The following is a 26,361-nucleotide window of genomic DNA, read 5'->3' as shown; positions in this document are numbered from 1 at the left end:
TGGAGGGGGGGGAATTCTTGGAATTCCTTTAGTTCTTTTTACCACAGTTAAACATAAATCACCATACCCTAGTTCCTCTGTGTAAAATGCTACATTTGTTGCAAACAAAATCCTAAAATCTCCACAAACACCACTATACTATTTGAGCATCAAATTACCACAATGTGGGAGAAGAACTACACAAACTCACCGGGAAAGGGCATATCTCTCAAAGTGCCCACTTTTCTCAACACAACACAGCATACAATACACTTCAGCATTTACCCACACGAGTTTCCTCTGGTCTACACACACTCTGGACACAATCAAAATAACAGCACACAGCAAAATTCTAGAGATAAAGTCTAACTACCAGGGCAGAGGAACTCCCTGAGCTCATACTCACAGTTAAAATGTGCCCGATCTACACAAATCACTACTTTTAAACACAATACACATCTTGACCAACGTTTCTCCACTTGTTCCACTTCACCGCAGGGCACTCCCTGCCCCACAGCTTGCCCTGGCCAGTACCTCAGGCTTCACTCAGCCCCTTTAGTCGCGGGTAGAAACTCCCCCGCACTGTAGATATACTCTCTTTGTACACCATGCACTCACACAATCACAAACACACACAATGCATTAACTACACAGCAGTACAGTGTCCGGACACCACACACATGCACGAGTTCACTCGAACCCACCCCCAGGGTTGCTAGCGGCCACTTTATCGGACAGTGAACTCTCGCCTCTCAGTCACTCTATCGACTGGTCTGCCTGCAGGCACAGGCTGAGCACTCAGACGTCTCTGAGTGACTTATTCAGCCTCCCTATCCCGGGGGCCCTCTTAATACATACCGAATCCGCACGCCAGCAGGTCCTTGTCTGTCTCCGCAGAAGGCAAAGTGGACAGCGGAGCTCCTCCAGGAAGATCCCGGGGCGCGCCTAGGAGGTCCCTCTATCCCTCCTGCCCTGCGGGGACAGAGACGGAACCTCCTGGCTGGCTCGCCAAAATGTTTTGCGGAGAAAATCAAAAACTCTACAACTTTGTAAAAGTTGTAAAGCCAGTATGTTTATTGCAGCGCTGGACGCATGCGGGGATTACTCCCCTTAAAAGGCATTCGTACCTCTGGGATCTTCGGGTGCCCTTTTTATCTTTCTCCCCAAATACATATGCATACAATTTCACAACAGGTTCATACATATTCATTTTACACACTTCGCGTGACATTTAGCACTAGTTCTTTTGTTATCAGAAAGAATTCCTAGGCAAGTTGACCTGTCTCCCCCCGCCTTATCTCTGTTTTTCACTGAAGCAATTTCTGAGTTCAGACTAAACAGCTAAGATTCCAAGGCTTAACTAAAAGATGTACATTTAACCTAAATCAAAAAGGATTTCTACCCTGGAACCTGGAAAATTTCTACTCTGTCTCAGCAGGGGGCCTTGTATCGTGCCAGAGGGTCACAGACACCTCACAAAAACCTTCCTGACTTCATCCCTGGGACCACTGACCCAATTCGAGACCACCGACCCAATTCAAGAGAAGAATTGGGCAAGTGTGAAGGACTAATTGACATCATTTTAATACAAAGTGGGGATGGGAAGTGCTGGAGTTATGCATATGTATTATTTTGGGAAATAAATAGAAGGCAAAAATCCTTGTGTGGTGTGGTCACTCATTTCGGGGGTGACCCCACCCATGCCGCCTGATGGTGTAATAAACATACCGCTTTCTAACTTTGACTAGTTAGAGACTCTTTGTCTGTGAATTTTAGTTTTAATGATTCACTCTGCCCCACTCTGCGTCTTTGGTGGGCGTTTCGGAGGCTGGTGTCTGTGGCTTCCTCACTGTTGTCCCTGCATCCTGCTTGACTTCTAACTGCCCCAGCAAGTCCGAAACAATTTTCCAGAGCTTTATAATGTTCAGTCCGTGGTTGTTAGACCACATTAGCAAGGCTAACAACGCCAGCTGTATATATTCTACCCCTTATTTAGGTACCTTGATGATGGGGTTTTCTTCTAGTGAGATCCATCCTTCCATATTTTGGGCACTGTTTTTGTTCTATTTACAGGGGGTATTTAAAAAGGAAAACATTGATTTTTGTCTGTTTTTACACCATTTTTGGTCGGCTCTTCACATCGTTTTTGGTCTGCTCTTCACACTGTTTTTGACAGCTCTGCTAGCTTGCCATATTTTTATACAGCCTGATGGGCTGTTCTGTCTCTCGCTGCTCTCCTTATGGGATAGCTGTTCTCCTCACACGGGGCACCACATGTTACATGTGGTCATAGGTTGGAGAAAGATTCGCAACTTCAGTCACTGGGATCATGCAACAACAGCATGTTTTATTGTTCAGAGCCTTCTTATATAGGGAGTTCAAAAATCCTGGGTCTAGAAAACGGATTGGTCGTGGTCTCAGCACCGCCCAGCTCCTTAAGCAGTGATATCTCTGCATTCTGGGTTGAACATGATTGGCTGAGGTCTCTGTTTGAGTTTAAATCTATCCTATGATTGCTCACTCAGAGACTTGTATATTTCTGAACTAGGTGAGTGTCATGGTTTGACACTGGTGCAATGCCAGTGCCCCCATGAAAATATATTCTCCTTAATGTCTGCTGTGAGATGTGACCAGAAATAGAGCAAAGCAGGCTCTAACTTAGGAATACAGGGAAAAAAACCCGAATAACTTACCATATGTAAAAGAAACACACAGAACTCAGAATGAAAACCTTCGAAAAACATTCCTCCTCCCCCCACCAAATTTCTAACACAGCACAGTGAGACAAAACCTTGGATTCTCAATCAAGTTACCACCCCTCAGATAATCGACTCTCAGTTCATCACCACCCTTCAGATAATCAATTCTCAGTTCATCAAGGAGAGAGGAGTCCCTCTTGTACCATAGGCTTCCCCAGGAAACACAGCTGAAACCTCTTGTGCGTCCATGTCACACATGGCACTGACTGGAGAACATTCGCCATGGTGACATCTTCCTTCCATGTACAGTGCTCTCACCACTGTGCATGGACCAGAGCTGCTTCTAGGATTCCCCTTTTAAGGATGCTTTGCCCAGTTCCAAAAAAGCACAGTGTCTCACTTTCAGGACACCTGTCCCCCCCAAATTCACCCCCTGGGGCCGAGGGGTCTCGAGAACAGAGATCATCTTCTTCCCTGAAGACGGAGGGCACCACCACCAGCCTCCTCACTCGTCGTCTCTGTTCACGCACTCCTTCACATCACATCACTGCACTCTCTTGGCTCCAAGACATTGCCTCCCCCTAAATGAAGTCTCTGTGTCACAGGAAAAAAATGGTTCTGTCCATGGCCATACAAGAAAAGTCCAGCCAAAGGCCACTCCGTCATCTCCTCCCACTTAGGATTCTTCTCAGCTTCTTCTGACATCTTTCACTTGCACGAACTTTCATCACACTTGCCCATTTCCTCCTATTTAATCTCTATTTCTCTTCTCATTCCGATCCAGGAGTACCAGTATTTGTAAAGCTTCTATCATCCAAAAAAAGGGGTAAAATCTTGGGCTCTGCCTGCCCAGAGCTCCCCCAAGGCTGCCGGGCACCTCCTCGCTGCACCCTCACTGCACCCCCCCTTCTCCTTCTCAGCCGGCTGTGCTTCCAGCTCATTATATCAAATTTCAAGGTGGCACAAGCACAGGCACAGGCCTCTCTCTCCCTCTCTCTCCTGGGGCAGGTGGGGGGGGGGGTGGGGGTGGCTGCCCAATGCCTCTCAGTGTTCCTCCACCCCTCCATCCTGCAGGGGCCTTCACCCCCCTTTTCTGTCCAAGGCTTTGGCCTACCTCACCCTGGCCCCATGGCTTCCCCTCCCCCGCCCAGCCCACAGCTGGGCAGGGGAGGTCTGACCTCTTTCACCGACCAGAGCCAAGAGAGCTTTCCCCTGGGATTTCTCTGCTTTTAACCCCCTGTGTTCTCAGAGGCGTATCCATGTCTTCAGTGGACACACCAGGTGCCAATATTCAAATCTGAGCACCTATTGGTTTGACCACAAACTCCCAAAAAACTCACTTCCTTTTCATACCAGGACAGCGAGCCAAATTGGATTTATGTTATAGCTAGATTTATCTTGTCCAGCTACAGACTAGCTGTACTGTGACAAGATTTGAGATAAAGTGGAAATTCAGGAGAAGGAAAATGAGGAATACATGTGGCCAGTTCTGTTTAATATCTTAATCAATGGAGGGGATGAGGGGATCGAATGCACTCTCAATAAGTTTGCAGATGATACCAAATTGGGTGGGAGTGTTGATCTCCTTAAGGGTAGGAAGGGTCTATATAGAGGGATCTGGACAGGCTGAATCAATGGTCAGAGGCCAATCATATAAGATTGAACAAAGTGAAGCGCCAGGTCCCATACTTGGGTTTCAACAACCCCACAAATTGTGTTAGGCTTGGGGAAGAGTGGTTGGAATGCTGCTCAGGGAAAAAAGATCTGGAGGTGTTGGTCGACAGCCAACTGAACATGACCCAGCGTGTGCCCAGGTGGCCAAGAAGGCCAATGACATCCAGGCTTGTATCAAAAATAGTGTGGCCAGCAGGACTAGGGAAGTGATTGTCCCCACTGGTGAAGCTGCACCTCAAATGCCATGTTCAGTTCTGGGCTCCTCATGACAAGAAAGACATTGAGGTGCTGGAGTGTGTCCAAAGAAGGGCAACAAAACTGGTGAAGGGTCTAGAGCACAAGTCTTATGAGGAGCAACTGAAGGGATGGGGATTGTTTTTTCTGAAAAAAAAGGAGGCTCAGGGGGACCTTTTTGCTCTCTACAGCTACCTGAAAGGAGGTTGTGGTGAGGTGTGTCAGTCTCTTCTCCCAGGTAACAAGTGACAGGAAGAGAAGAAATCACCTCAACCCTGAAAGCAGTTGTCAAGCATTGGAACAAGCTGATCAGGTAAGTGGTGGAGACATCATCCCTGGAGGTATTTAGTGTAGATATGATACTTAGGGACATGGGTTAGTTGGTGGACTTGGCAGTTCTAAGTTGATGGTTGGACTTGATGATCTTAAGGGTCCTTTCCAGCCTAAATGATTCTGTGATGATTGCTACAGATCTAATTATGAGAGGTGGCATCTCTTAGCACTTTTCAGTATAACAGTACTCCTTACCTCATTTCTGCTTATCTTCTCCAAAGAACTTTCTATGTCAAAATATGAGACAAAAAAAATAATTGCGAGGAAAGATAACACAGTTGCTGGAATTATAAGAAAATAGGACTCATGAGCAACTTAAGCAGAATCCCCATCATATAAAAGAAGAACAGGGGTACTGATTTGGAGGAAGCAGGGCAATCAAAAGGACATTGAACCTCTGATATACGGTGAAACAGGATATACAACTAGCAATACTTAGAATAGGACAAGAGAAAGTGGAAGAATATGAAATTTAGACTGACAAGAAATGCAGTCCCAGTAAAAAAAAGTTCTGGGCTTGACAGGTAAAGATTGATAAAGGTGACAATCAGCAAAGGGAATTTGTTAGTGGCATCTGCATTCCAACTGTTTATGAGAGGCCTTGAATCCCTCTTTAGAAATAATGAAATTATTAAAAATAATTATTAGAAATATTATCACTATTAGAAATAAGTAATTATTATAAATAATGTGAAATTATTTCACATTCTTATCTTTCCTTTTTTCCTTCCTCCTACCTTTTCCTCAATGTTTCCTAGCTTAAAATATCCTATTTCTCTTCTGCTATCCAAAGCTTGGTTTTGCTTCCTTGCACCAAAACTTTCTGTTAACAGCTAACAAGACTTTTTAGTAGTCTCTTCACTTAATATTTTGTGTCTTTGTCCCTGTTTCCTTATATTATTTCCATAAAATTATTTCTTAACTATCCTGTTTGCAAAGTACATCATGTTTCAGATCAAATGAGCTTCTGCTCTGCATAAGTTTTCTATCATCTCATGCATTGGTTTGCATGGCAAGATTTTAGTAGCAGAAGGGCCACAGAGGTTGCTTCTGTGAGAAGCTGCTGAAATCTTCCCTTATACCTAATAGAGCCAATGTTAGATGGCCAGGCCAATCAGTGACACTAGTAATACCTCTGTGATAACATATTTAAGAAGAAAAAAAAAAAGTTGTTGTGCTGAAGCAAATTGCATTCAGAGAAGAGCAGAGTGAGAACAACTCTTCAGACACCAAGGTCAGTGGAGAAGGAGGGGGAGAAGGTGCTCCAGGAGCCAGCAGAGATTGCCCTGCAGTGTGTGGTGAAAAACATGGTGAAGCAGCTTTGCCCCTGCAGCCCATGGAAATTAACAATGGAGCAGAGGTCCACTGGCAGCCCATGGAGGATCCCATGCCAGAGCAGGTGGATGGCTGAAAGAAGGTTTTGGACCCATGGGAAGCCTGTGCTGAAGCAGGCTCCTGGAAAGACCTGTGGACCCATGGAAAGAAGAGCCTGCACTGGAGCAGATTTGCTGGAAGGACTTGTGACCCCACACCGGATCAGTCTGTTCCCAAATGGCTGTACCTCATGGACAGGACATATAGAAAGGACCCTTGCTGGAGCAGTTCATGAAGAACTGGAGCCTGTGGAAGGGACTCCACGTTGGAGCAGGGGAAGGTGTCCTTTCCCTAAGGAGGAAGGTGCAGCAGAGACGTGTGAGGAACTGAAGGTAACCTCCACTTCCTGTTCCCCTGTGCTGTTAGGGGGTGGAGGTAGACAACAAGGAATGAAGTTAATCCCAGGAAGGAAGGAGGGATAGGAGGAAGGTGTTTTTAAGATTTGGGTTTGTTTCTCATTATTCTACTCTAATTTGATTAGCAGTAAATTCAATTAATTTTGTCCAAGTCTGTTTTGCCTATGACAGTAATCAGTGAATGATCTCTTCCTGTCCTTATCTCAACCCATGGGTCCTTCTATTTTAAATTCCCTGTTCACTTGAGGAGGGGAGTGAGAGTGGCTTGGTGAACACCTGACATCCAGATATGGTCAACCCACCACATCTCAGTAGAAGCACTAACCTTGGAGATATTACAGTTGTGGCTACATTTTCCATAGAAATGCCTCAACAAGCTTCTCAACCTCAGAAAAAGACAGACACGAAATAAGATTACATTAAATCACATTTCTCTGTTGCAATGTTGGTTTCTCTGTTGTATACCTGGTAGTGAATTTAACAAACAAGTAATGAAGAATCAAATAATAATACTTTAAATTCCACCAATGTCCTTGAGAATAGTGTTCCTATTGGCTAGGCTCAACTCTGAAGTGATGCAGTAGTTCACCAGGTTATTAGCTGCTACGACTTGTGTATTTAGGCTCTCTGAAGGTGGTGCCAAATATATATTTTTTTCAATTTAATATTTATGTTCTGTAATATGCTCAGATTTCAACATCTTTAACATCTTCATTAATGATCTGGATAATGAACTGGGTGAAGTGGCTGATACTCCAGAAGGTTGTGCTGCCTTCCAGGCAGACCTTGAAAACAGGAAAAATGGGATGAGAGGACAACAGTAGGAAGTGCAGTTCTGCCCCTGGGGAGGAACAACCTCATGCACCAGTACATACTGAGGGCTGCCCAGCTGGAAAGCAGATTGGCAGAAAAGGACATGGGAGTCCTAGTGGACACCAAGTTGAACATGAGCCAGAAATGTGCATTTGGGACAAAGAAGGTGTAGTGAACCTGACTGAAAACCACTGTACATCTAGGAGTTAGTGATCCACATGGCAGTCAATCTGGGTAGGCCCAGACCTGTGCTGTGCTGCAGTGCACTGCATGCACAGCATTGCCTTCAGGCCTATGCTGTGATGCATAAATCTCTTGGATGCAGGATGAATTCAGACAGATCATTGTAACAAAGGAGACTTCTGACAGTTCCCACTTGGTACTGGTTATTACACCCCCTAGATGGCCTTGCCTTTATCTAATAGTGCAGCAAGAAGTTCTCATGAGAACATAGTTTCTGTTTTGACAGCAAAAAATCATGGAGTTGTTTCCTCATAAGAAAGTTCCTATAATACCTTGAATGACCAAAATGTGAGAATCTCTTCTATGGACAGTGTCTGTATGGTGTGTTACATGTGGATTGGAGGTCTGTTTGATGCTACATTGCTCAGGTTTCCCAGCATCTAAAGAGATGTAAGATCATCTATGCTATTCTCTCTGTTATGAAGGGACTGGAGTGTCTCTCCTATGAGGAAAGGCTGAGAGAGCTGGGACTGTTCAGTTTAGAGAAAAGGCTCAGGAAGATTCTTCTCAATGTATATAAATACCTTAAGGGAGGGTACAGAGAAGGCAAAACCAGGCTTTTTTCAGTGATGGCCAGTGACAGGAACAGAGACAATAGGCACAAGTGGAAACTCATGAAAAACTTTGTTACTGTGAAGGTGACTGAACACTGGAACAGGTTGACCAGAGAGGTTGAGAAACCTCTCTTTTGGAGATATTAAAAACCATTTGTTCACAGTCCTGGGCAACCAGCTCTAGGTCACCCTGCTTGAGCAGGGGGTTGGACCAGATGAGCTGCAGAGGTCCCTTCTGTAGCCATGATATTTTCTGAAAAATCCTTTCCTTAGGATTTTTCCTCCTGAGAAGCTGAGAGGCCTCAAGAACAAAATGTAAACAATAATTATCTGCTGCTGTGGAATGTAACAGGTGGATCTGTGATTAGTCTCATGTGTTTATTTCTAATTAATGGCCAATCACAGTCCAGCTGTCCAGACCATCTCGGTCAGCGATGAGCCTTTGTTATTCATTCCTTTTTCTATTCTTAGCTAGCCTTCTGATGAAATCCTTTCTTCTATTCTAATAGTATAGTTTTAATATAATATATATAATAAAATAATAAATCAAGCCTTCTGAAACATAGAGTCAAGATTCTCGTCTCTTGCCTCATTCTGGGACCCCTGCGAACACCGTCACACCCTTCCAATCTCAGCCATTCTATGATTCTATGACTTGTCTCATATATGCACAAAACCCTGGATCTGTCAATATATATTGTATGATTAAAGGTTAGGAGTTTCTTTAGTATCACAAAATAAAATCCTTTTTAAAAAGAGGCTATTAAATACAAGACAAGGTTTAAATATAAGACATATTTGAAACAATAAAATAGGGCTTTTCAGGCTGTGAATGTAATCTTCAACACAATGCAAGTACAGACAAGGAGACAATGAGGGGTTTGAAGATCAGGAGACAAGGAGAGATTTCACAAAATGATACAAGAAAGATTTTTTTTTTGTATTAGAATTTTGTATAAACTGAAAGGTAACAACAACATGGAACAATATGGAAAGGAAGGTGGAAAAGAGGCTATTGAAGAACAGAAAATAATAGTCTGCCTAAGAATCTGAAATGCCAGTAAAAAGCATGATTTTTTAAAATACTACACAACAAAATAATGTTAGTATCATAGGTAGGAAGAGGAAACATAAGAAATCTGAATGAATGGGAAGTTGCTTGCCAGCTATCCCCATAGTAGAGAGATCACTCAAAGTGTCTCACATTGGAACACTAGTTTCAAACTAATAGTTACTAACTCAGCATGGCAATTAAGAGATGTTGGAAACATGACAGCATGTATAAAAATGGATAGCAAGTATCAGGTTTTTAGCTCCATAATCACTTCAGATGACTCAGGCTAGACAGATTCTCAATAGAATTACTATAATGAGTTTCTGATCTTGGATCCTCAGCAATATTAACAGAAATTAGAACATCTCATAGGACTTGTGCCTTTAGCAACAGTCAGCAAGGTATATTTCAAGACGTGTGATACAGCATTTCCTTTGTACCTAGCACATCAGTACCAGTTCTCACACTGGATCCAGATGATGTAGGTATCTACCTAGCATAGATACAGATCATACATACCATTTTGACTAGCAGTTTATGCAGACATTTGGATATAACAAGTGTTGACTAAAATCTGAAGCTCTTATTGCCGCATCAGTTGTATCAAAAATAATTTCAATGAACAATCAGTTTTGGCAACACATCTTGGGGACTGTGGCAATGGGGGTTTGAAGATGATTGGACTCTCCCTGACTGCAGCAGTGGGGGTTTGAAGATTATATATTTAGTCTCTAAATTTGTTTACCACCTGTCTTCCCACCTTTTCTGCATGGCAGTTATGATAGTTCCAGATTCTTCCCTGTCTATCCTCTGAAATCCTGCCCCGGCAGCCTGCCTGTCATAATTTGTTACACCCATTTAGCCAGAAGATTTGCTGTCAGGTATGATATTTCCTTTCTGCCATTGGTATGTGACTGATCGTCCCTCCCACGATTGGGACACAATGTCAACTTGGCGCCCGACCATAGGAGCAGCAGGAGCAGGACCCCACAGAAAGAACTGTCTCCAGGGTGCACGGGCGCCCCTGTGAAGTGAAGTTTGAGGACCGTCAAGTGCCACCAGTGAAATCACGCAGTTTTTGGTTCCTGTGGCTCCCAGTGGGCGGCAAAGTTAACCCCCTCTGTTCTGGTTCCAGATGTGAGAGGAACTTTCCCCAGGATCAGGGACCACCTCCCAGACTTTCGTTTCCAAGAATCTTTGGTTTTGTGAGTATTCCAGTGGCCGGGGAAGACCCGACTGGGGTACCCTGGGTATAGGGTGGGGGCATTCTCCCCGCCTCCCGCCAGCGATTCTCGGGTGTTTTTCCTTTAGTTTTTGTTTTACCTCGGTGAGTTGGGTGGAAAAGAACCTAGCAGATAGTCTCAGTCACAATGGGTACAAGACTGTCTTCTAGGGAGAAGGAAGTTTATGACCAAGTTGTGGGTTCCCTGGTGGGAGGGGAGGTTTTGTTTATCAAAGGGAAAAGTTAAGAGATTTAAGTGGATTTTTTTTCATTTTCCAACTACTACCCCTGATGAGGCAAAAACACTAACATTTTGGGACAAAATTGGAATTAAACTTGGAGAAGATGCAATGATAGAGTGTGAATCAAAAAGTGATTTTTATCCTCTCTTTATAAAATTGAAAACTATCACATTAGAAATAGAAAAGAAAGTGAAAGACAATCCAAATAAATCTTCCCCAGTTCCTCCTGAAATCCCTGCCCTAGTGCCCCTTGTTCCTGACCCCCAGCATCCCGAACTGAGTGAGCTGAAGGGAGCAAACCACCTGCAACAGGTGCACAGCTGCCCCCACATTGTGGGTCTCCCTAGCTCCCCACATCTTTCCCAGTACCCCTCTGGCTCTGGCAGGACTGATCATCCTGTCAGAGCTTCTTCCCTGGACCGTAATACCTTACCTCTTTTGCCTGTAGAATAACCTGTAGGTCGTCTCCCAGATTCCTCACCTTACCCAGAGTCACAGAGTAGAGGATGTCACATGGCTTTGCCTCAATTTTGTGGTTCTTCTTTCCATAATCCCTTTCTCCCTTGCTGTCTTCTCCCTTACCCAGAGTCACAAAATAGTGGAACCCACATAGCTTGGTCTCCATCTTGTGGTTCTTCTTCTTCCCATAATCCCTTTCTCCCTTGTTCCCTGTCCCTAGACCCTCAATTGTGTTCTGGCTTCTCCTCTTCCCATCCTCAAATTACCCTGGCTTTGCCACCTGTATCTCCCTCTGATAAAGCATTTCTAGATTCTATAGACAAGGTCAGAGAAGTGGTGAAAAGGAGGATACCTAGATCAGAGGCCCAAGATGACATCATTATAGACATCGTAACCAAAGGTGTGAATGAAAACTGCAAGACAGTCATTCTCAACCTTTCTTCATTGCCACCACCATTATTTGACTTAATTATAGAGGAATGTACCAGGAAAGGGAGACTTTCTCAAGTAGAAGCACTGGAAAAGTCACCATCAGAGAACGTGTGACAGCAGTGCCAGACACTCAACTACCTCCTACCTCATCACGAGTGCCAAGATTATGTCCCTGATTTCATTGCAAGCAGAAGGGACATTTTGTAAGGGACTGTCCCTATCTGGGGAAAGCCCCCCCGGTTCCACCAAGAAGGGGAGAAGAAAGAGAGCATGAAGAGAATGACCAACAAAAAAAACTAGCCCATGAGCGCGATACTGCCCCGTGTGAAGACGTAAATGGGGCAGAGCACAGAGAAGATCGTTACAAACAAGACTGACAAAATATCACCCTGTCGCTGTTGGAGGACCCAGCCAATGTTGCTGTAGCCTCCAACAGAAAGAAGATAAAAGAACAAGAAAACTCAGAACTCCCATAATTATTTTCTTTATTCCCTGACAAAAGTTATTGTTAAGTTTCCCTAATGTGTTTTTCTTCTTTTATGTTCAAGTGACTTCCGTACCGGACAACATGTGGAAACAGCTGATCACGTTACTCCTGGTGCTCCTCCAGTCCTGGATTTTTGAGGCGTGGATTGTCCCTCAACTGAAGCAAAATGTTTGGGCAACCCTTGCTCGTGTGCTACAGCGAGACCATCTATGTCTATCAATGGTCTCAGCTGATGACCCTATGTCGACCTGCCTAGAAGGGGTCCCATTTTCGTTAGATCAGTACTCTTCACGTCTCCAGTCCCTTGTAAACAGTACAAACCAAAACCCTCCCCCGAATCTCAAGAAATACCTCCCTATTAACAATCATTTAGTTTTGTGGAACAAATGGTCCTCTAGTTTGCCCCAACTAGAAAGAGATCCCATAGAATTTGAGTTATTAAGTTCAACAATAGCCCCTTTTTGCATTCATTTCCCTTATAAGCCCTGTTTTCACCCCAAAACTTATATTTCTTTTAAAATTTATTGTAAAGAATTTCAAGCAGCCTCGTGGTGTAAATCTATTATCCAGTTACCTCTCACCTATTCCAGTGGGTGCCTTGCACCCCTGAAACTCAAAAGGGAATTTTCTTTATTTGTGGGCAAAGAGCCTGGGTGGGGAATTCCCTCTTGTCTGATAGGAGGTCCTTGTACTCTTGGTCAGCTGTCCCTGTCTTCCCCCAACCAGACCCAAATTGTTAATTGGAAATCTAAATTAAATAATTTGACCCTTCAAAAAGTTAAACTCGGCACAATACAATTAGATGAAAACTGCGATCCTAAAGTAGAAACCTGGTCCTAACCAACAAAGACAGCTGTGTTTATTTTTGCCATGGGTAGCAGCTGCAAAAGCACTTGGGGAATTGGGACATCTCAAGGGCTGAGTGGTAAAACAGGCAAACTTAACATTGACAGCAATCAGATACCTCCTAGAAGAAGAAGAGGCGACTAGGAAGGTGACTTTACAGAATCAGGCAGCCATTGATTTTTTATTGCTGGCACACGGGCATGGGTGCCCAGAGTTTGAGGGACTGTGTTGCGTCAACATCACCGATAAAAGCCAAAGCATCTACACCTCGATCAATAAGATGAGAGACCTTATGCAAGAGATAAAAGAGGGCACCGGAGACTGGTTTTCTAACATCTTTAAAGAATGGTGCTTGTCTGGATGAATGTCATCTGTCATCAATGACATTTGTTTAGTTGTTTTAATTCTGTTTTTAATTTCTGTTTTTACTGGCCCTTATAAAAAAAATGTTTGTTAAAAGTGTTACCAGCTCCAGCCAAAAACCCTCTCCCCCTCATCAATGGTGGGAGGAATCTGAAGTTTAACTGCGACTGCCATTGTCCCCTCAACGTTATCATAAAAATTAAACAAAGAGGGGGCAATTGTGGCAGTGGGGGTTTGAAGATTATATGTTTAGTCTCTGTCTAAATTTGTTTACCACCTGTCCTCCTGCCTTTTCTCCTTGGGAGTTATGATAATTCCAGATTCTTCCCTATCTATCCTCCAAAATCCTACCCCGGCAAGCCTGTCTGTCATAATTTGTTGCACCCATTTAGCCAGAAGATTTGCTGTCAGTTATGATATTTCCTTTCTCCCATTGGTATGTGACTTTCCTATTCCATGTTATGTTTACATTTGTCCCCCCAGACCCCTCCTATCCAGCCACTGTTTTGTTAGATTATCTCCTCCTGGGAATCCACCCCCCCTTCATGAAAGCCACTGTTTTTCTCTGTTTCCTGCTCTTTGCCACTGCCCCCTCGCTCCCGTGTGGTGCTGCCGCTGCCCATGCAGCGCTGCTGCACCTGCACGGTGACCAAGATAGCCTTGGCACCACTCCTGCGTGGGAAAGAATAAAAGCAGATTGTAGAAGCTAGCAAAGAGTCCTTCCTTTTTCCTTTACTCCAATCCTTCGATGTGGGTCCACTTTTATTGGCTGTTCCAGGCAGTCCAGGACCTCAGCCAGTGGCCAAACCGCAATCCTGCCTGCCAGTGGCAGAGGTGGGGAGCGGCCACTCCTGGCACGGGTGCCTATCATCCCTCCTGTGATCAGGACACAACGTCAGGGGACAAATAAAACTGATCTAGCATTTTCAGTAAGGAATAAGCATCAAGCAATGGTTCAGAGATTCTGGATCATCATAAGCTCCAGACTAATCTAGACATTGAAATATTAATAATGCTGTAACTGTACAATGTCAAGGAAGTAGAACACAACCATACTGACACATTGGAACTGATTACCCAAACACAAGATTGATATGGATTCACAGACTATCCAAAATGGACAGTGGACTGTTTCACAAAGCAGTTTATTAATGCCCCACTCTAGGTGCTATATTTGATTTACACAGATTTGTAAAAGAAATCTAAGAAACAAATATATTAGCTTGGAGTCACATTTGAGTCACTATAACTGCCCTAAAATATATATATATATATGTATATATTTTTATATGCTCAGAATCTTCAGGAAGAGTATGTGAGTGATCACAGCAGATACTACTATCCAAGATTCTAAACCTCAGTGTTGAGGCACTATATGATTATATATGCCAAAGCCACTTAGTGAGGAAACAAACTTTGAAAATCTGAACAACACTGAATGAAATTAAACATCTTAATAACACTACCTCAATGTAGCAGAATTATGGATCTCAAAATTTATACACAAAAAAAGTAACATAGTTTTTGAGTCAAACTAAGAAACAGTGACGACAATTAGGATATCAATTTTGCAACTCAAGGAAAAAGTAAAATATCTTCGGCCACTGTTTGATGAAGAAATAATTCAAAATCATTTAACCATGGAGTTTGTGATAATATCTTTTGCAATAGCGCAAAGTAACTAATATCTGGGTTACAAATGTTAATCCATTCTGGAAAAAATCTTACTTTCAAATTTACAAAATAATTCTTGCTATTTCTCAGATAATATGTCCATTTTAGTTATTAAGTATCAACAACAGGACTATCAGAAGATTTGCAGTTTTAACAAAGCAAACACTAAATTTAAGCACTATAGTTAATGAATTTTAAATCAGATAATAGAAGTAATTAAAGTACTTGGCACTAAAATGCTAGATTAAACATTCACAAGAGAGATATTGACATACGAAATTGTATGCAAGAATATTTTTCATATGAAGCTAAATTTTGTTTCGCATTATATTAATTATTCAAAGTACAACCTTATTCCTTTTCAATTTTGAGGTCAGATCTTGTATTGAGGCAACTTGTTATTACCAAGTGTTCCAAACCCTCAGGTGGGCAATGTCCCTCACAAGTCTATGTTTGCAGGATCATGAGCTTCCAAATGTGAATCATAAAAAAGACAAACCCAGAAAGTCAAAAAGAGAATGCTATTTCCTGGAGTATATTTTTGAAACTACACTTACCCCAATGGTAAACTGTTCACAGACAAAAAGAGAACATTAAAGAGGTAGCACGTTGGCATGGTTGAAAGATACTGTAAATATACAGTAAAATGTTCTCAAAAATGTATTTATTTCATAGAATTTATAAAAATATTTAGGTTGGAAGGGATTGCTTCAGGTCTCTAAGTCCAACCCTCACTCAAAACAGATGCAGTCAGAGCAGGTTGCTCAGAGCTTTGTCCAGTCAAGGTTTGGGTATCTCCAGGGATGGAGATCCCATAACTTCTTCAGGCCCCTGTCCCAGTGTATGAGGAATTTTTTTTCTTATTCCTGAGTGGAATATTCCATATTCCAACTTGTCTCCATTGTGTCTTGTCCTTCCATTGTGCACCTCTAAAAGTCTGGCTGTTTTCTCTATGTCCTGATTTAGGGCAAAACTAGGAGAGAATCCCCTAAAAGGGGGCCCCTCAAGAAAGCAAATCCACACAGCCCCTCCCCCCAACCGGTTCGGGAAGAATTCCTCGGAGAGAAGTGGAAAGAACCTGTTTATTTAACAAGCACAGCACCCCCCGGCACACAAAATGTACAATACCGGATGACACCACTCTTTTACCGCTCTGAAAAAGATGACAAATTCAGAAAGTCTCTCCTGGGGTGGTTGCTCTGTTATCAGTCCCTCCAGCGCTGGGGCTGCTGCTGCAGCCTCAAGGTGCAAACCCTCGGTGTTTCCCAGGTCCCAGTCCGGAGCAGGTTTGAGTAGGTCCAAAAAGGAAAGGACGAACAGTCCAGGAAGAAATTTGGACTGTTTAGCTAAACTAACTAATGAGAAGAAGCAGAAAGCAAGAGCAAGCAGAAGCAAAGCAGAAGCAAGAGCAAAGCAACAAGCAGGGCAAAAAGCAAAAATAGCACTATGTACTGTCCCATCGTCTGTATGTCCCGCTGGCTGTGGGGGAGCAGCTGATAAGAGGCCCAAAACAAAACTTTCACTCTGCAGAGCCAGTCTTGAAGGCACAGAACATAATATCCAGCATAAATAACACACACAAATGGGGATATAAGCATCCTAACGTCACCCTAGGACAGCTCCCAATACATAGCTGAAGACAGCAATATGACCTCCTAGAACCTTCGCTTTTTTACAGCTGAACAAACCCAGTTCTCTCCATGTATGTCATGTGTTCCAAATCCTTGATCAGCTTGGTGACTCTCCATTGGATTTGCTCCATTATGTCTCTCTTGTATATCCAAGTCACAGGCATTTTTTTGTCCTGGCATCTCTAAAATTTAAACTGATGTATTTAACTTTAGAGGTATAATGACTTCCAAAGAGGAGGCATCTAACTTGAAAACAGTAAAAGCAATGACCAGGACAGAACTTGAAGTATATCACTTGATATATCCGAGGGTTGTGCTGCCATTCAGAGGGATCTCAACAGACTTGAGAAATGGGCTGAGAGGAATCTCATGCTGTTCAACAAAAGGAAGTGATAAGTCCTGCACCTGGAGCAAAATAACCCCAGGCACCCATACAAGCTGGGGGCCCAACAGGTGGAAAGCAGCTTAGGGAAGGCCTTTGGATTCCTGGTGAACACCAAGTTGAACATGAGCTAGCAATGTATCCTTGTGGCAAGAAAGGCTAATGATATTCTGGGTTACACAATATTGCTAGCAGATGGAGAGAGGTGATCCTTCCTCTCAGCACTGGTGAGGCCACACCTGGAGCCCTGTGTCCAGTTCTGGGATCTAAGACGATTAAGATGATTAAGGGATTGGAGCACTTCACATATTAGGAAAGGCTGAGAAACCAGGGACTATTTTGTCTAAAGAGAAGACTCGAAGGGGAAGTCTCATCAATGTGTACAAATACCTGAAGGGAGAGTGCAAAGAAGGCAGAACCAGGCTTTTTTTCAGTGGTGCCCAGTGACAGGACAAGAGGCAATGGGCACAAACTGAAACACAGGTGGTTCTGTCTGAACATAAAAAACCACTTTTTTACTGTAAGTATGCTTGAAAGCTGAAACAGGGTGCCCAGAAAGACTGTGAAGTTCCTATACATAGATATATTCAAAAGGTGACTGGACACAGTCCTTCTCTAGGTGACTGCTTGAGCAGGGATGTTGGACTAGACCCTCCCAAAAGGTTCCTTCTGATCTCAATGATTCTGTTGTTTGTGACTTGTAAGATAGAAGATTTCAAATTATAATAAATTCGGACCATGTAAGCCCATTGAAACTCGATTTCCATAAACATTTTAAAATTAGTATATATATAATATGAGAAAAAAATATTAATTAAGAAAAATTATTTTAAAAATTATTCTAAAAACAGAAACAGAAAATTAGATATTGGGTAGCAGCAATTTTTGCATACTCATATTTTCATAAGTATTAATTTTAGGATCAGCAATGGACACCACTATTTACCATTATAAACTTTAAAATAGTATATTAGTGATTTGACTAAATGACATAACACTTCATCTTCAAATCCTCCAGTTAGAACAAGTGAATAAGCTCCATTGTTACTGAGTCCATGAATCCCACCAACATGAGGTCTGTGAACACCTGCTTCACTCACCTCAAGTATTAAAAAAGAACAAATTTTAAAATTACTCTTTGAAACAGCTGGCCTTTTGTAATAATTTTTCTGCTCAAAAATAATTTCCATAAGTATGCTTGTGTAACAGGATTGCCATTAAAGGAAATAATTTTATGGTTTGTTTGTTTGTTTGGGGTTTTTTTTAAGGGGAAAAACACAAAAGAAGGGACATCAAACGAAAAGAAACAAAAATATGGAACAGTGCTGATACCAAGATGAGTAGGTAGATTTTGCCCCTTAGCAAAAAATCATCATGATTCTTGCTAAAAGCAATATTATAGACCAGATTCATAATTGCTTAGATTAACTCTAAGAAGATACATATTGTCTTCTAATTCAGTAGTATTTTACATTGTGTAAATAATTATGCAAGAAAGATCATAGTGAGTAAATTTTTTTGGTGAAAATTATGTCAAGTATTGTTAAATGTTAACCAACTCAGGAAAATATGATCACATTTACAGCGTGCCTTCAACTCTGAACATTTCCTCTTTTTCCAGTTCTGCCCAATCCCTGAACTTCCCCATACACTTTTATGCAATATTATAAGATTTTATATTGTCATAAGAATGTAAGTCATCAAACTGCATCAAACCAGAGTTCCAGCTAGCCAAATATCGTGTCTTTGACAATGAATAAAAGCAGATAGCTGATCAGTGTGAAAACTATCAAGTGCACGATAATATTTACATGTAAATTTTCTCAGTTTCCAGCTATGTGGGGCTTAGATTTCCTGAGCCAGCTACATAATCTTTGCATTTCATGGAAGAAAAGTCAGACAATGGTTATTAATTTATCTTCTTGAGTTATGAACTCTTGCATACTCTTAGCTTTCACAATATCCTACAAGAAAGAGTTCACAGTATTGAACATTCATTCTTAATCTAGCAACTGATCATTTGATGCCCCCTCGTTTTGCATCAAAAAAGTACATACTGTTGTTCTCTATTCACCTGCTTCAATTTTAATAGACGTCTGTAGTATAGCATCTTTCATACATGTTTTGTACAAGTCATTTCATATCTTTAAGCATCCTTGCTCTTCATAATTATATTGGTTTGCTTCTTCTTTTTTAGTAAATCCTAACAGTTGATTTATGTTTCTGACCATTACTGAGCACAAGATGACAAAAAACTACCCAAGTTCTGTTTCCTAAACAAAAATAATTAGCTGAAAGCCCTTTATCAGCTATGAGAAACAGGTTTTTTTCCCCTCATCTTTACTTGGCATTGTGACTTAACTGTGAGTCATTTCTCAACTTCTCCAGACCATTTATGAACATGTTGAACAGCACAGGCTCTTTCCTCTCCCATTCTATTAAAGGTAATTTCATTAATTCCTTCTTTCATTTTCATGAGGTATGTGGATTTTTACTTAAAATTTAGATTTCTGTCCGCTGGATGCTGTATCCAGAAACAGTCCTGAATCAATTTCCTTCTAGGAAAAAGAGATTTGTAAGCTTTTGAACTACATGACCAAACATAATATATAATATATCACATTTACATATTCTTAAGAAGCTTGTTGCATGAAAAAAGGAAGAAAACCATGAGACAGCATTTACAATATTTTCCTTCTAAATTCTCATAAATCTGCTAAGAATCCAGTTTCATAAAAAAGAACAGTTGAGTCAGAAATAAAAGTGTAGCTTTTTACACAGAAAAATATTGATCTTATTAAAAAGTATGCAATTAATATATAGCCATTATTAAATAATTATGTACAAAGAATTCTACTATTTACATCCTACATTATAAGTCTTATCTGCTTAATTTTCTGAGAAAAACAAACTTCTTTAATTATAGTCCTGTTTGCAATCAGCACTTGGAAATTCTGGGATCTATTTGACATATTTGACCAATGGAATCCTTAAAGAGATTAAATCCTAACCTTTATTACTGCTGATACTGGCTGATCCAGTAACAATAAAATTTGATTCAGAGGTCTTGAGATAAAGAATAGATAAGAATAGCCATTAATTTTCTCAAACAAGTAGTTGTGCGCAAAATCAATGAATAATTGACACTAACACTGCAATTTTACATTAAGAAATTAATTTACTTTGCTATTCTCTGCATTGGTGGAAGTGCTCACATTGGCACCAAAGTAAGACAAGATCCAAGGAAATTGTTTAGTATCCAGATGTTTCACTGTGAATTCTATTAAAGGAGAAACTAAAAACAGTTGGTAAGGGGTAAAACCTCTGCTGTTGACCATTTTAGCCTGAAGACTTGCATGTCATACCAACCCCAAAATTATTCAGATATTCATTTTCCATAAGAAAAAGAACTAGGTTTTATATGTACTTTCTCTGGAGGCAATGTGTGGGATGAAGATGTCAGAAAACACATTAGAGGAGGCTTTTGGTTATTGTCATGGCCTTCTTCCCCAATAGGGAAAAAAAGTCTCTGGCTTTTCTTCTGGCTATGATGAGAATAATCCTGAAATATGTTCTTCTTCACACTGTTCATTCCTGCCCCCTTTGTGCTGACGTATTATTTGTATAGCAACAAAGTGAAAGGATTGGGAAAAATACCTTCCCCCACAAAGGATTGTTTTTCTTCTAGATTACTTTCCAATATAGTTTATCATATGGCCTGAGAAACATTTGAGACAGAAAATGGAAGGGACAGTACAAGAAGTGGACATGGCTGGGTTAACTACTTGTTTCAATAGTCAGTACTATTCAACAAACTAAAGGAAGGTACTGATGCCAGATGTGTATGACCTAAAAAGAACAGGTAATCAATTTATAGTGATACAATCAGAGGTGGCTCTTACCTTGGAAACAGTGGGTTTCAACCCCACCAGAACTTTAGAACCCTCAGTAAAAACTTATTTCTTTCCTGTATTAAGTATGGATAACATGCAAACTAGCACCAAGCCTGGTACCACAACACATTGAAAGAGAAGTATGCACTGAAACAGGAACTATATTGCACCTGCACAATAGCCATCAGTGGGGATCCTGACCAGCTAATAAGCATTAGAGACGCCATTGGACACAATAAACATTTTCTGAATTATATAATCTATATCCATAAGTGGAGTAGATCAGTTCATGTTCCATAGCATTAGACGTCTGAAAATATTCAGTTTCCTCTATTTATTTCAGTTCGCAGTTTAACACACAAGATATAAGTCCATCCTAATTATAGCGGGTCCCTTTTAAAATAGTAAGTGCTATTTTTACAATTGTAATTAGGTTGTATTTTCAAATCTACTATAATTGGCAGTATTTTGAATATTGGAATTTTAAAAACACTCTCCTTCTTTATTCTTAGTGAACACAACAATTACCAATACAAAAATATTTTTGTGCCCAAAGCATACCAATTATTTTGATTTATTTCAATTCCAAATTAAAAAACATACCTGAACTCTAAATTTCCAGGTTGTCCCAACAGAGACACCAGGTATAGGACCATAGTGATTAGGAGGGACAATAGTGCATTCCTTAGTGCGACCAACATAAGCCATGCCCTAAAAAACACAGTTGAGAGAATGAATTTTCTAATATTTAAAATAATTTATAGAATCTGATGCAGATATCAAGAAATCCCACCCTTATAGTAAACACTTCAAAATATATTAGTATTAACACTGTCAACAGATGTTTTAATTAATTATCATTACTTTACTTACCTCTAGTAATCTTAATAATTGTTTAGATGTTTTAACTTTCAGTAGACAGTGTACAGGATTCAACATTTCTTTACAGTCTGTTCAGTCCTGTACTGAATATTGTTCAATGCATACACATACCTAGACATGCAACACATACATGAATGGTGAGCTATTTTTAAATTGAAACACACTACCTTGTCCCAGTCTCTCTGGATTTCAGTTCTGGTAGATGGCATGTTTGCTTTCTTTTTACTCTGTTAGAGTTTTTCTCCAGCCTTTACAACTTCATTAGAATCATTTTTGCATGAAGGGCAATACCTAAAATGAAAGTTCAGTAAATTCTTTATTACTCAGTAATAATAGCAATACATTTCTTCTAAGAAAAGTAGTGTTACATTTGTTCATCTTGACTAAATATTTTGAAGCTAGCAAATATACAACAGTTTTTAAAAGCTGAGGACTTGGGCTGAAAACTAAACTCATCAAGAACAAATACTGTCCACTTCTAAAACAAGATTTGCTTTTTTAAGCAGGTTGGTAGAGGCGAAACATTTCACTCCTCTTGTGATGTACAAGAGGTTCTTACATTTCCTTCATTCCCTCCTCATTTTCTCTTCCTCTCCTTGCTTGTTCAGATCACATAGGGCAGAGGAGAAATGAGATTAGAATATACTGCTCATGGGTAATTTCCACATCCTGCCCACTCATCAGCTGCTTTTACTGCACCAAATCTCACTTCAGACAGTTGAATGTGGAACAGCCCTAGGATACTACAAAACATGCATACTTGTACGCATGCATACATAGACACATGATTCCTCACCCTAACCCACCATGCCTAAGGCATCACGAATGTGACTTAGTACTCAAAAAATTGGAAGACTATTAAGCTCCATTTCTATAATTTTTTTTTGCCTCAAATGGCATTGGGACTCATTCCAGCCACCATAAAACCATTATGGTCGAAAAAGGATAGGAGACTGTAGGAAACAGTGGTTAAGGCAAAGGGAGGAAAGGAGCACACAGATCCTTTTATTGCTTCTAACAGCACTTTTTTTCCATTCCAGGAGTGCCAAGGCAAAGGCAACTACCATTGCTTCTGGTTTCCATAGGCTGAGTGTGATTCCAAAGTCACTAGTGGAAGAAGTCTGATTTATAATAATAACAACAATATACTTAGATTACTAGTACTACTAATGCTTTATTTTTGCTAGATACCTTTTATCTTTGAGTATGAACAAAAGAACTATGACCATGAGTTTTCTTTCCCCCTCCTCTGGTGAACTATAGCAGAGGAAAATGAATAAATGATTTTCATAGGTGCACAGGCCTTTGGCCAGCATCAACCTATCACATTACCAGAGGGCGACAAGTCACTGTGTAAAGATATTTCACAAGAATTGAGTGTGTACACTCTCTAAACCTTCTAAGAAGATATGAGCTACCTCAAGTCAGTTTTTTATTTGCAATCTAGAATTCATACAGATGCTTATTGCAGAACACAGTCACAATTCACAATTCAGTTTAACACTTGGGATCTTGATAATCTTAAAGCAGCTTATTACACCAAAAGCAAGAAATAATTTAAAAGTATTCTAAATTTTTAAAAATTGAAAAATAGATACTCAAATAATTATATCCAAATCATACCTGTTCAGTTTAAAGATAAGGAAGAATCTTTCCATAATTTTCACTGTGCAAACTCCACCTGGACATTAACATTCAGTCTATGTTCTTTCCTGTTCAAACGTGTTTTGAGGGTTGTTCTTTTGTAAAAAATTAAACTTGGAGCATGTGCATTTTCTTTTTTGTAACTTTGTTGTTATTAATACTGGAACATAAAATTGTTTTTTGCTGCTGGAGTAATGGTATAGAGTCTTTTAGGAGTAAGAGGACCTGAAGAAGAATGCATGCACCATCAGAGGACAGATTCTAAATAGTATTTCCTTTAATATTGGGGATGACTGTAGTCAAAAAACTTAGGCTGTTCACAGAATCACAGAATTAGCTAAGGTATGAAATAAGGGGTGTGTTTTAGAAAACTAAGCACAAGTAATCAGCATAAGTAAACAAGTACTTAGCACAAGTATACATAAGTGCATAGCATAAATTAGCATAAGAAAGCGTGGCAGGCCTAGCTTGACAGGAGTATGACTCACAAAGAAGGCTTTACACTTAGTATACCAGAATAGCTAAGGGCAAGTAGGGGATAGCCCCTGTGCAAGGAAGCCATAAGGAAGACTAGCTGCTTTAGGGCATGCAGACTGTGCATGGACAATGCATGGACACTAGTTTAAATTAAAGGAATCTGACACAGTAGATTTCTAACCTCTTGCTTATTGGGCACTAACTTTAGGAGTGTAAGGCTATATAGTATTTTTGATAAAAATGATATATAAGCCCATTTAAATTTGAATGTGATGGAGAAGCATTTTGGTGGGGTTCAAACCTCTGCTCTACCCCTGGCTAAAATAAAAGCAGTTCTGGTGGAAAATCCACTTGTTTGTTGATTCCTTTGAACCAGTTTTGGCTAGCCAGGCAAGAGACCTCTGTTTGACAGCAGGACCCTGGGGCCGGAGGACTCACCTGGGGACCCCAGTCTCTTTTGCCTGTAAAGGAGAGTCCATGGACCCAGGATCTATGCAGGGACAAGCAAGGACCTGAGGTATGTGATACAGAAAATCACTTTACTAATAACCATCCGCATTTGTTATATCTGTCACTTTGTTACCCGCAGTATGAGATAATAGAGGTCATATGCAGAGGCCCCTACGTACACGGCTCATTCACACAGTGTGGGTTAAAGTCCCAGGGGTGGGTTGCACGGGTGGGTTAGAGTCCCATCTATGATGTCACAGGGTTAGAGTGCCCTCCATGTGTTAAAGTCCCGCTGACATGGGTTAAAGTCCCATGGGTTGGGAGTAGTAGACTAACTGGTATTGATTAAATGTGGCTGGAATTTGGACTGGGAGCTGGTTTAGAGGTTTTATTGTCTGGTATTATATTGTGTGTGTTTATGTATTAAGTCTGTCACTGCAACATTGTTTATTCCTTGTCTATGTTTAAATAAGTGTCTTGGTTTGAAAGACAGGTGTCTGCTAAGGAAAGCAGGAGCCTCCCCTGGAATAGAAAAAATGACCCCATTCCCTCCGAATTATAATAACATTGAAATTAAGGGACTTTGAGGCAAAGATATGGGAAAAGGAATAATAGATTTCTACTAGTATGTATGACAAGGCAAACAAACAATAGCAACTATGGCAGTGTTATAGATACATATTATAATATTGGCTTTTTGCAAATATTAAAATGAATTTTATACGTGTGGTGTAAAGTAATTTTGTTATAAAGATATAGTTTGTATTTCTGCTGTTACTTAAGCTTAGACATAGTAGTGAAATAGCTATGCTTGTGTTAAAATGCCTGCTTGGATGGGATAACATCCTATGAACACAGCATGAGGACACCTGCTACAGATATGCCAACTATCAGCCCTCACCCTCTGAAGGCAGTGTGGACCAAGGCCCAAACTGGAAACGATAAGGAGAAGGAGCCAAAACCACAGCCAAGAAACATGCATGCTCCAAAAAGGCAGACCCAAGGAGGGGGCCATGTAAAATAGTTCCTGGAAAATGTAAACTAGTTTATGCATATGCATAAGGGTCTACGAATCTGCAATGGGCAGATATAATGGAAAAAGGGATTTAAGAGGTATCCCCAAAGGTAACAGTGTGATCTTGGCTCAGTGCACCTTGCCGTAATAACCTTTGTTCTATGGTCCTTGTCTCCTATTGTCCTTTATAAAGCTTTTTAAATTTTCACAGGAGAGTGAACGTGTTTTTCACAGCAGCAACAACAAACAGAACCAGAAAGCCAGTAACAGCCTTCTCGGCTGCAGGCACTTTCCCCTTTGGTGTAGTTATGGTCACAGCCGGCAGGGGTGCTGGTAGGATCCTGGTAGGTAGGGCAGGTACGATGATTCCCCGGCAGCTGTAGGGGGTGCTCTGGTGAAAGTTTGGGGACCACACAGACTGAAATTGGAAGGGATTGGAAAGGGGCTTGCTTTACAAACCCCGCCAGAGGCAGCCGATTCTGGTGCCCCAGCAGGATTCTCAAAAACAGCAAGCTAGAACAGCAGGAATGAGCAAAATCCCATGGTGGTAGACAAGATGTATCAGAAACTCCATGGCTGTAGCTGGAACCATGGAACATCTCGGCAGGCAAGGGGTGAGGGGCTACAGTGTAGTGAAAAACCCAGAGCACTGCCGAAGAAATGGGGGGGGCCAGGCAGTGGCTACCTGGCTTCTGAACATGGCAGGGAGAGGCTCCCTTGGGGGAAAAGGGGCTCTGGGATCCCAGGGGTTTCTCCTGAGGCACCCGAGCAGATGATGAAGGGTCCTTTGTTTGGTGAGGTAGGGTGTTAATAAGGTCTCAGTGCAACGGTTGCTCTTATGAGCAGAGATCCACTCATGGTTGAAGAGAGGCAGCAGGAGACAGAACCTCGCAGTGGTGATGAGTTCCCCTCACAGCGACCGCAGCCTTTCTCCCTTCTGAATGCGGAG

This window comes from Serinus canaria, chromosome W (assembly GCF_022539315.1).
Source record: "Serinus canaria isolate serCan28SL12 chromosome W, serCan2020, whole genome shotgun sequence".
In the NCBI taxonomy this organism is placed as follows: Eukaryota; Metazoa; Chordata; class Aves; order Passeriformes; family Fringillidae; genus Serinus; species Serinus canaria.
Note: the sequence above shows the minus strand (reverse complement) of the source record.